The sequence below is a fragment of the Petaurus breviceps genome, unplaced genomic scaffold (genome assembly GCF_028583685.1).
Source record: "Petaurus breviceps papuanus isolate PSGF00001 unplaced genomic scaffold, PetGlider_PUasm1.0 90779, whole genome shotgun sequence".
In the NCBI taxonomy this organism is placed as follows: domain Eukaryota; kingdom Metazoa; phylum Chordata; class Mammalia; order Diprotodontia; family Petauridae; genus Petaurus; species Petaurus breviceps.
In genome coordinates, this window is record NW_027187344.1 from 8892763 (window position 1) to 8903860 (window position 11098).

The 11098-nt window shown below is 39.8% G+C and overlaps 2 protein-coding genes across 5 annotated transcripts in view; one reads left to right on the plus strand and one right to left on the minus strand.

Annotated features, from left to right (window-relative positions):
* TOR1A (torsin family 1 member A) overlaps positions 1-11098 on the plus strand; it is a 381690-nt gene that overhangs the window by 344774 nt on the left and 25818 nt on the right. The window lies entirely within an intron of this gene.
* The window catches only part of USP20 (ubiquitin specific peptidase 20), a 58627-nt gene that overhangs the window by 43102 nt on the left and 4427 nt on the right, over positions 1-11098 (minus strand). For 2 of the 4 annotated variants that reach the window (XM_069069368.1, XM_069069371.1), the window contains 2 exons: positions 2984-3081; positions 224-306 (listed from right to left, as the gene is read on the minus strand). The gene's annotated coding sequence lies outside the window, so the exon portion shown is untranslated. The remainder of the gene's footprint in view (positions 1-223; positions 307-2983; positions 3082-11098) is intronic. The other 2 variants (XM_069069367.1, XM_069069369.1) reach the window with 1 other exon arrangement.

Consider the following 11098-nt stretch of genomic DNA (forward strand, 5'->3'; position numbering starts at 1 on the left):
TCAAAGGCACTGCATATACAGGCATTTAATCAACATTCATTTAAGCAGTAAGTGAAGCTATTATAAAAGCAAGGCTAATTCAGACAAGAGGGCAATGCATAATAACTTAATGCAGCTTCTCTGTACTTCGACAGAAATCATATAGATCATCAAAGCTGGCTTGATCACACGGCCATGAATGAACAGCTTTATCCATCACCTGTGGGGATTCGGTTTGTCATACCTCTAAGTGACTCCACTGAGTTGCAGTTGCAAGCATTCTGCTATAGATGACTCAATGTTTCAGTCAGGATTATACAAAAGAGCCTAGAAAAGGGAAAACAAACACCAGTCTTTCACCATTTTGAAAATCACTTTTGTTAATATTAGTAACAACATGCATATTTGGGGCAGCTAGGCAATGCAGTGCATACAGCACTTAGTCTGGAGTCAGGAAGATTCCAAATCTGGCCTCAGATATTTCCTAGCTTTATGATTCTGGGCAAGTCCCTTAACCCTGTTTGCCTCAGTGTCCTCATCTGTAACATGATGAAGGAAGTGACAAAACATTTCAGCAACCCTGCCAAGAAAACCCCAACTGGGGTCACAAAGATTCTGACATGACTGAAAACAACGTAACAACATAAAAACTGCTTTATATGGTTTACCAAGCACATTACACATATGATTTCATTTTACACTCACAATAACCCTGGGAGGTAGGTGTTATTATTATTCCTACTTTGATAGATAAGTTGAAGCTTAGAGAGGTTAAGTGACCTTAACCGGGGTCAGGTAGCTAGCTAATCGGCAACAGGACTAAAACTCAAGTCTTTCTTACTCCAAGTCAAGGACTCCATTTAACTTTGCCTCCTACCTGCATGGTTTACCAGATGTATGTGAGTAGAACAAGTGAAAATATTCTCATAAAGTAAAGGAGAAAGTCACCAAACTTGAGTTGGGCTTTAGTCTTGATATGCTCAAATTTTATTTTATTTTAGCTTTTTGGAGGGGAGAAGGCAGAGCATTTGGAGTTAAGTGACTTGCCCAAGGTCACATGGATAGTTTTTTTGTATGTTAAATGTTATGCATTTGAACTCAGGTCCTCCTGACTCCAGGGTTGCTGCTCTATTCACTGCACCACCTAGCCGCCCCTCAAATTTTATTTTTCTATAGGATACACAGTCTTGAGGAAAACAAGAAAGCAACAAATAATATCGGCTGGGTGCCTACCCCTGGTAAACAAGAAAAGCAACAAGTGATCTGTAAATTGCCTACTTTTGGCAACAAATAATATGTCTGCCGGTGTTTCTGTAAATTGCCTACTTTTTGGTAAGCAAGAAAAAATAACATGTAATCTGCAATAGCTTACTTCTGATAAATAAGAAAAATAATTGAAATATGCATTTGTATTGGGTAAAAGGATTGTAAGGATACACCTTCCCACCAATAGGAATGAAGGCCCGGATACTGGGGAGGGGATTTGGGGTTTTTTGTATTGTCCAGAATGTACAAGGGTGTATAATTGCTTGCTTGATTTTTGTACTTTGCCTCCCTACGGGGTGCATGTTCTGGGCAGCTGACACCCAACTCTCGTGAGACTTGTTTAGAAATAAATGGTTCTGTTTTTACCTGGAGAAACCTGAGATTTATTTGGGTAAGGGGCCTATGGGGTCTTTATCTCACACATATGTGTAACAAAAAAAAAATTAAGATGCCTCTAACATAGGAAGAATAATATTTAGCAAATATCCCTTAGACTAGATTTGCAGTTGTTTTTTTTTAATGCTACACTCCAGAGCTGAGATTCTTAATCTTTTTGTGTTATAGACCAATCTGGGGAAGCTGGTAGACCCCTTCTCAGAGTCATGTTTTTCAATGCACAGAATAAAATATATTGGCAATTATGGAAACTAATTATATTTAAATAGAGTTATCAAAACATTTTTTTAAAAAAACAAGCTCACAGGTCCCTGGTAAAGTAATTCTACTCTAGAGTAGTTTGCAATCAGAGTACCTAGATTATATATTATACATCTAGCTATATTATATGCTACCTTGGGTGAGTCACTTAACTTTTTCTACTTCATGCAACTCTCTAAAACTAATTGAGGCTGAGATCTGAGATCTGTTTTGGGGGAAGGAGTTCCAACAAAAGGAGTTCACCACACAAACTGGAGCATTCAAACAACAAAGCCAAACAGACCTTTAATTTCTCGGATAAATTTCTCTTATTTTGCAGGTAGATTGGGCAGACTGCCAACACCTCTACTGGGCTTTTCTGACAACGAGAATCTGCTCAGCCTTGAAGCTGCCCCATGGCTAACTAAGCAAGTAAGGTTATTTGGCCTCTGGACTTGTCCAATTCTTTTAGATTTATTATGAAGAATTCCACAGAGGCTACAAGAGGGTATGTGGATGCAGAGCAGTGGCTGTTAGCCTTGCCACAGAAATGCTATTCTCTTCTTCTTTTCCCTCTCTGGTCCAGCCTCACATCCCTTTAGTTAGGATGGGCTTGGCTATTTATCAAACATTCCATCCTTGCTCATCAACCACAGTTTGTTTCAAGAGGCTATCCTTTGGAATTTCCTAAGTCTCTAGAAACACAAACCTATTACAACCTATTTCAACCTTCAAAGTTTTTTTGTGGCTCCAGACTGTGGCTGCAATCAATTCTATCCAACCCTTCTGCAATTCCCTGGGAGGGCTAGAGTTCCTATTAAAGAACTGTTGGAAAAGGGAGTGGCAGTAGGAAGGAAACTGTATTTAAACTGAATCCACAAATCACAGGACAATGACGGACTTCAAAGTTTGAAATTCCAGATCTTTCCATCCTCTAAGGTGGAGTAAGCAATTATTTTTAAGCCTCTCCCCAGAGGCCACCACACTCATTTAACATGTATGCATTACTGAATAACTATTTACCTTTGCATAGATCCTCCCTTCCCAACTTAGACTTTTAACTACTTCAGATAAGTCAATTCAACCAGCATTTATGAAGTACCTCAGTGCCAGGCATGGTGCTGGGTATGCAAAGATAAAAAAGGAAACAGCCTCTCCTCTTAGGGAACGTACATTTTCCTAGAAGATATCACATGTGCACTAGGAAAGCAAAAAACAAAATTTACACAAAGCAATTTCAAGGGTGACAGTGTGGCAGCAAAAATGGGGAGAACACAAAAGGTTTTATATGGGAAGAAGCACCAGAGCCATGCTCTAGACTTCATATGGCATTGTGATCCATAGTTTAAGAAGCACTAAAGGGATCCTGAGTGGAAAAAGTTTAAGAAGCCCTGCTCTAAAGGAAGCTAGGGATCCTAAGAGTTGAGGGTGAGGAGTGATTAAGTTCCTCCACATGGGAGATCACTTGTGCAAAGGTGAGAGAGAGGATGTCATGGTATGAAGAACAATTAGTAATCCATTCTTATTGAACTGGTGAATACAAGAAGGTGAAGAATAGGAAATAAGAATGGGAATGTAGATGGGAACCATATTATGAAGGGCTTCAAACGCTAGGCTGAGGAGTTCATCCTTTATCCTAGATTCAATAAAGAACTACTGAAGATTTTTGATTAGGGAGGCAACAGTCAGATCTGTTTGGGGGATGTCAATTTGACATTTGTTTGAAGAATGGATTAGAGAGGGAAATGACTAAAGGCAGAAAAAAAATAACTAGGAGGCTACTGCAATAATCCAGGCAAGAGGTAGTAAAGGCCTAGACTAGTGTTGAGACTAAGTAAATCTACAGGAGCTAAGTGCAAGAAATACTGTAGAAAAAGAATGGCAAGACTTAGAAATTGATTGAATATGGGAATTGGAGAGAGAAGAGTCAAGCACGACCCAAGGAATCACACCTGAGTGTCTAAGAAAGTGGTGGTAATCTCAACAGAAGCAAAAGTCAGGAAGAAGTGGTTTGGCAGAAAAGGTATGGGGCAGTCAGAGGATCTATGCTCAGATCTCAATTCTGACACTTGCTAGTTGAGGCAAATCACATAATTTCTCTTAATGTCAGTTTTTTCATGTGTAAAATGAAGGGGCTGAACTTAAATGATTACTAAGATGCCTTAGAGCTCCAAATATATGCTCTCTTATGATTGGAGATACTTACAGAACATCTAGATGAAAACATCCAGCATGCAGGTAAGATTACAGGAGAGAGATAAAGAAGAGATATATAATTCACTAGCCTAGAAATAATCATCAAACTCCTGGAAGCAGGTAAGATCACAGGAGGAAAGAAGACTACAGAAATTCTAGAGAAGGCCTGTACAACATATGCCCTCCTGAAGGATTTTGGGCTGCTGTGAAAAATGTAGGGTTGCCACTGCACTCTTTTGTACTGTTTGTCCTGTGACCTGAGGCAACCAACCATCTTCAGTCTGTCTCTAGTCTAACTTATCTGCAGCCCCAAGAAGTTTAGCCTATTTTAATTCTGACTTCTACCTACTGCCAAGTTGTGCTGGTTTGGACTAGAAGATAACAAACCTTAAGGGTTTTTTGCTCATGATTAGTGGTGAGGAAGATAATGTCCATCTAAAGGATACTGAGGAATGGTCAGAAAGGCAGGAAAAGAGAAGTGTGGTGTAGTACAATACTTCTTAAAATGAGGGTTGTGACCCCACATGTTTTAATCCATATGGGATTGTGTAACTGAATGTGGGGGTTGCAAAACATTTGGCAACAGTGAAAGGTTTCTGACTGCGCAACAGAAAAATAAATTCAAAATCAAATGCATAATGAATCTGAGGTGTTTCTGGCAGTGCTTGCCCATGTTGCATCTTAAGACTTCACTGCAGCCTTGATTCTGAACATACAGCATGTGTGCATGCCCTCATGCCATGCAATGCCAACCAATGCTTGCAGAAACACTTCAGCTCAGATTCGAGACTATTATGTTATGAATTGCAGCATTTTTACAGTACAAAGTTTTCTGCTCTTACATAAACACAATAGTAAAATTGTAACATATTTATTTTAAAAGACAAAACTGAAAGTTTTACTGAAAAAGTTTACATGGAAGAACAGGGTGGAAAATGGTTCTTTAGAAATGTTTACAACTACAGTTGATTTTATAATTGAAAATAACCTTTCTGGGGAGGCCAGGTAGCACAGTGAGTAAGAGCACCGGCCCCAGTGTCGGGATGACCCGGGGATCAAATCTGGGTTCAGATACTCAGCACCACACCCAGAAAGAACTGGCCGTGTAACCTTGAGCAAGTTACTTAACCCCGACTGCTTTAAAAAAAAAAAAAAGGAAAGAAAGAAAATAACCTTTCCAAAGATTTAATTTGTAAGAGTTATAACTGATTATCTTAAGTGGCTGGAGACATGTAGTGATAATGGAATTTAAAGATCCCCTTGTATTTGCTTGGTTTTTGGGTTAAGTGTCAAAACCCAGAGCTTGTGAATCCCACTGGTGGGATGGACTTGTTGATGTGAAGAGAGGGGGCTGATGGAATGGATTTAGAGAGACCTAAGGTGGGGGGGAGGAAGAGAGAGAGAGAGAGAGAGAGAGAGAGAGAGAGAGAGAGAGAGAGAGAAGGAGGATTTTCTTGTTGCATGTTTACAGAAATCCTGGAGGAGGGTCTTGCTGATGTTTTCAGGGGTCCTGAGACTGTTCTGCAGGCAAAGAGTGAATTGATGAGGAAGCTGGCATTGCATATTGTGGCTTTGTTAAGCTTTGATTCCCAGCAACAGGGATTGATGAGAACTTGCCCAGGGTCAAGATGAAGAAAAGACCTCTCCTTGGGTATTGAATACTATGATGATAACCTTATTGTGGCTTAGAGATAGATGGCCTTTGTGCTCTCCACTACCCCTTTGAGAATGTACTTGGTGGTAACTGATGATAATTGTGATTCAGTTGTGATCCAGGGGTGGAGTACTTTGATTTTTGTGCTTTGTGACTGACCAAATGAATGTATTTTGTTTATGACTGGAAACTAATCTCCAGTTGAATAGAGAGAAGACTTTGTGATTGACTAAATGAATGTATTTTCCAGGGGTGGAGTACTTGGGCCTTAGTACTTTGTCATTGAATTGAGGACTTATTAAATGACTGAGTTACCCTGTATTTTGATTTTCTTTTTTCTGTGAATGTTTTCCCTTAATTTGTTACTGAATAAATGGAGAGTTACTATGCTTGCAATTCTGAACCTGGAAGTTGCTTTTGCTTGATGTTACAAGACACAATTTCAGAAATAACTTCCCTTAAAATTTTGATTCTAAAAAACTAAACTGGGTTTATAAACTATGCTCAATTGAAATAAAAAAACAGCAGTCATCTGCCATTAAAAGTTCACGAAGAATTTGCCAATTTATCAAGTGACACAGTTAAATTTGAGTTTCCTAAAAAAAATTGTTAAATGAATTTTGGCTTGGGATTAGGACAGGATTTCCAACAATTTCTGATATGGGCCATTTTGTACTACATATTTATGCAAAGTGGTTTTCTCATCGTTGATGATTATAAAATCAAAATATCAATAACTCTGAAGATGCTTTACATCCTGCAGTATCAAATATTCCGCCAAGATTAAAATTTTTTTTTTTTTTGCTTTTTGAAGGAGGGAAGGTAGGGCAATTGGGGTTAAGTAACTTGCCCAAGGTCACATGGCTAGTTTTTTGTGTCAAGTGTCTGAGGCTGGATTTGAACTCAGGTACTCCTGACTTCAGGGCCGGTGCTCTATTCGCTGTGCCACCTAGCCTCCCCATTCAATTCTTTCTGTAAATATAAATAAGCACATCCATCTCATTAGTATGAAAATTTGCTTTAATAAAAAGGTAAAATTATATGTTTGTCAAAGAATTGTTTTAAATTTCTTTATGATTTATTATCAGTAAATGTTTGATTTGTATACCTATTTTATATACCTACATACCCAGGATAACATAAAAATTTCTCAGATGAAAAGAGGTCATGAGTGGAAAAAGTTTGAGAAGCCTTGGTCTAGTGGATAGAGAGTTGGCCTTGTGCAATGGGAATGGGAATCTGAAGATTTTCTCTGCCCCTTAATAGACCTAAGGGGGATTTGAAGACCTCCCCTGCTTTAAAAGTAAACTCTGCCCTCTAATAGGCAGAATGTAATCACATGGAGCCTGTGATGGAGGAAATTTGTTGAAGGGTGCAGCAGAGCCCACAGGAAGCTTCTCTGCTGTGAAGATAAATTCTGCCCCCTGATAGGTTGGATGTGGTCACATGGAGCCTGTGGTGGGAGGAGTTTGCTGAAGGGAAGCAGAGCCCACAGGAAGCTGGTAGTCAGAGCTAGTGAGATCCTGGGGGAGAGACAATGCTCATTAAGTTGAAAGAAAGGTTTGTGAGTAAATATTAATCTTGTATTAGTTTGTGGGAAGGCTGAAGGATGCTGTGGCTCTCAGCATTATTATGGCTTCTGAATATCTTTGGTACTATGATGGAATCGACTGACTAGTTTGGGGATTCTGTTTTCTGGTGTCTAAATAAATCCTTCAGTTTTATCCTTTATCTGGAAAATCTGGTATATTTTGTGATTGAACATCATGTGATACTTACAGTCATGGTCTTTATCGTGATCGTGGGTGCTGTAAATATTGCATTGGTGCTACATCTTGGCCTAAGGAGAACCTGGGTTCTGATCCATTTTAGTTATGTGACCCTGTATGAGACACTTAACCTTTCAGTGACCCAGACAACTCTATAGTTGGAAACTAAGATAGAACAGTATCATGAAAGCTGAGGGAGTAGACATTGTCAAAGTAGAAAAGCAGAGGCTTCAAGAGGCCAAGGATGGGACTGGGAAAAGGTCAATGGATTTGGCAGGTAAGAAATTCTTGGTCATCTTAAAGAAGGTAGATTGGTAGGGTTGTAAAGGGACAACTGAAAGAGAGGTAAGGAAATGGAGGCAATTAAGTGACCCTTTTCAAGAGTTTGGCTGAGAAAGAAGTAGAGATCTAGGATGATATGTTATTAAAGGGCACAGCAGAAACAATCAACAGTTATTTAAGTATGGGGCATGTTTTTAGGTATGAGGAAGGAGGCCACGCATAGAAAGATAAGAGAAAGACAGGGAATGATGAAGGTAACAAACTCCAGGAGCAGACTGGAGAGGGGATCAAAAGCACAGGAGGAGAGATAAGCTTCAGGAAGGAGAAGATCCCCATCTTTCAGAGAATGAAGGAAAAACTAAGAGAAGATGAGGAGGGATTGTGAAATATGGAAAGGGAGAAGAAGAAATCCTCAATGGGTGACCTCTATTTTCTCGGAAAAGTAGAAGACCAGGTCCTTTGCTGAGTATGGCCTGTTCTACCAGAAAACAATTTGCAGATTAAGAGACATATCCACTTCAAATGTTTTATGGACTATTTATGCCTGACTGGTAGTAGAGCCTTTCAAACTCATATTGGTCTCTTCAGCCGCAGGTGGACATACTGGACCTTGACACCATACTGATGTCATTTTAGTTTCTCTGAGCACCCCAAGAATGACAACCAATTAACCAACCTAAGAAAATACCTTGCCACATTGTTCAGTGTTTGTCAGTGATCAATACTGTTTACAATCATATTATAGTCTTATAACTTATACAAGCAATAGACCTTGACAGAGGGGGAAACTCAGAAAAAAATCATAGACTATGATTTTTAAGCAAATAGTTATATACTATTACAAACTGGTATACTTAAGCTACACAACAGTAGGGTAAATAAATTAGGGAACATAGTAAAGATGGGTTAAATCTGCACAAATTTGCTAAGTGTCCCCCCCCCCCAAAAAAAATCAATTGGAATTAACCTCATTAATTTCTGACTTTAGCCAACAAATGGTTAGAAGCAGCTAGATAGCTCAGTGAATACAGCACTGGACCCAGAGTCAAGTGAAGACCTGAGTTCAAATTTGACTTCAGATATTTACTACCTGAGGGACCCTGGGCAAGTGACTTAACTTCTGTCTGCCTCAGTTTCTCCACAAATAGCACCTATCTTTGTTGTGAGGATAAAATATGTGTAAAGTGCTTTGAAAACCTGAATTGCTATGTAAATGGTAGCTATTATTAATACACTATTATTAATTATCATTAATCTACAGTGTTAGTGTTTTGTATTAGTAGGGTGACAAAACTCTGATGACTCCTTCAGTGCCATGATCATACTGACCTCTAGATTTAAGTACACTTATTAGTAAGCTGCTATCTAAAAAGTTATCTTCAATTCTTCTCAGATAACTACTTTAAATCACCGTAAGCATAGCTTCTATTGGTTTCCCTTTTGTCCAGGCCACACCAAGAAACACGGTAACATAAGAAGCACATGTCTACCAAGCCCCTGAATTGTGGTTCAGACCTGATAAGATATAAATCCCTGAGCTGAGGAGCACACTCCACACAAACCTTTTCCTTTCATCAACAATATGCTTTCTTCTTTTGACATATCACATATAGAATTTTACCACAGACCCTACAAAGACCATGGATACTTATGCACAAATTAGAGCCAAATTCCCCAAGTCCTAAAATCCAGACCTACAGAACCTAAAAAGAATTGGCAAGGCTTCACTAAGTACTAAGTTTGAAGTTAATTGCTTCTGAAGCCAAGTAAATAATCCTCCTTTAATAGGAATAATGAGCAAACGCTAAAAATGCAGCACAAGGCAAGGACTACCAATTATCAGTGGACAACCTTTCCCAGAGAACAAAATGACAACTTCTTCACATTAATCCTAATCGAGCTTTTACCAGGAACTTAAAATGTTTAGAATTCCTCATTTTTATCTTAGAAGTAGGAGCACCATGAATCACTTTGAACAAATGTCAAAGAAATGGAGTGCCTGGGAAAGGATATGCACACAGCAGGTATTTGCTCAGGATCTGTTGAAAAGAAGTTACAATTTACAAAAAGTAGAGCTCCTACATCTTCCCTCTTCCTCCAGCAGCCAAGGCTAAAACTTGAATTAAAGAGACTATATCCTGCCTTTCACCAAATCTCAATATGGTATAAGTAATCCATCACCTTCCATATTCATACAAAAACTACACTACTCCTCTGCACACAGAGCCATTCTCTCTCCTGGATATTCACATGCCACTTTCCCCCTCCTCTGAGCTAAGATGCAAACAAAAAACCAAATAAACCATTGTAAGACTTAGGGGGCTGTAGGGGGATGGAGGAAAGAGACAGAGATGATGCATGCACACACAACACTGACTACAAAGCTTCCCACTGAGCTTTCTGAGTGCAATCAGCCTTCCTTTGGAGGCTGTCAGGTTACACAATTAAGATTTCAAAAGAGAGGCTTCAGGTGAAGATAAATGATCCTTTAGTAGAAGAGATCAAATGCAACTGTCATACTTTACTCCCTGATAAAGGAGGGGTCTACAGGAGGCCTATGAACAAGCATCAAATTCCAACAGGGCAACTAGAGCCCAGGCAGCCTGTAGACCAGGCTCATGATGTTACTCAACATTTTCCCAAGGACCTTTTGCTGCATCACCCTAGTCCACACAGGTGGTGTGACGCGGTTATGATGACAGCCTTTGTAATTCCAGAATTACCTCCCTTTTCAAGGAAAAAAAGTAGTGAAGTGGGTGTAAGGAGGGTTAACTGACCAAGGACCCACCCCACTGGTGCTCATTGAAATGAGGGAAGCCGCTGTACAGCACAAACTAGAGGCTGCAAGCAGCCTCTTGGGAAACGCTTCTCATCCGATGCAACTATCTTAACTAATTTTTACTGCCTAGAGTCACCAGCTCCGGTTTTCTAGACTGGTTTTTGCATACACTACACATTTCTCGACCACGGTCACCCCTCTACTTTCAGTCCTCAACTTCGAATTCTTTTACCTGAGTTACCAATGCACTCCATCCCCTTTCCAATACAACTCCAGGCTTTCTCCTAAACCGTTCCTCCTCCCCCCAACCCCCACCTGCCTTGTTTGACTCCCTTTTATTCCCTTAATTTTGTCTTCCAAATTTCCTGGTTCCGACTAACCTTAATCATTCCCCACCCCCAAACCCACACATTTCTTCTGAGGTTTTATTACCCTTTCCTACTAAAACAGCTTCCCATTTACCAACTTCTCCTCCTTATCTGGTGGGGGATGGGGAGGTGGAAGGAGAGGAGGGAGGTGTCGGCCCGGCCTCGATCC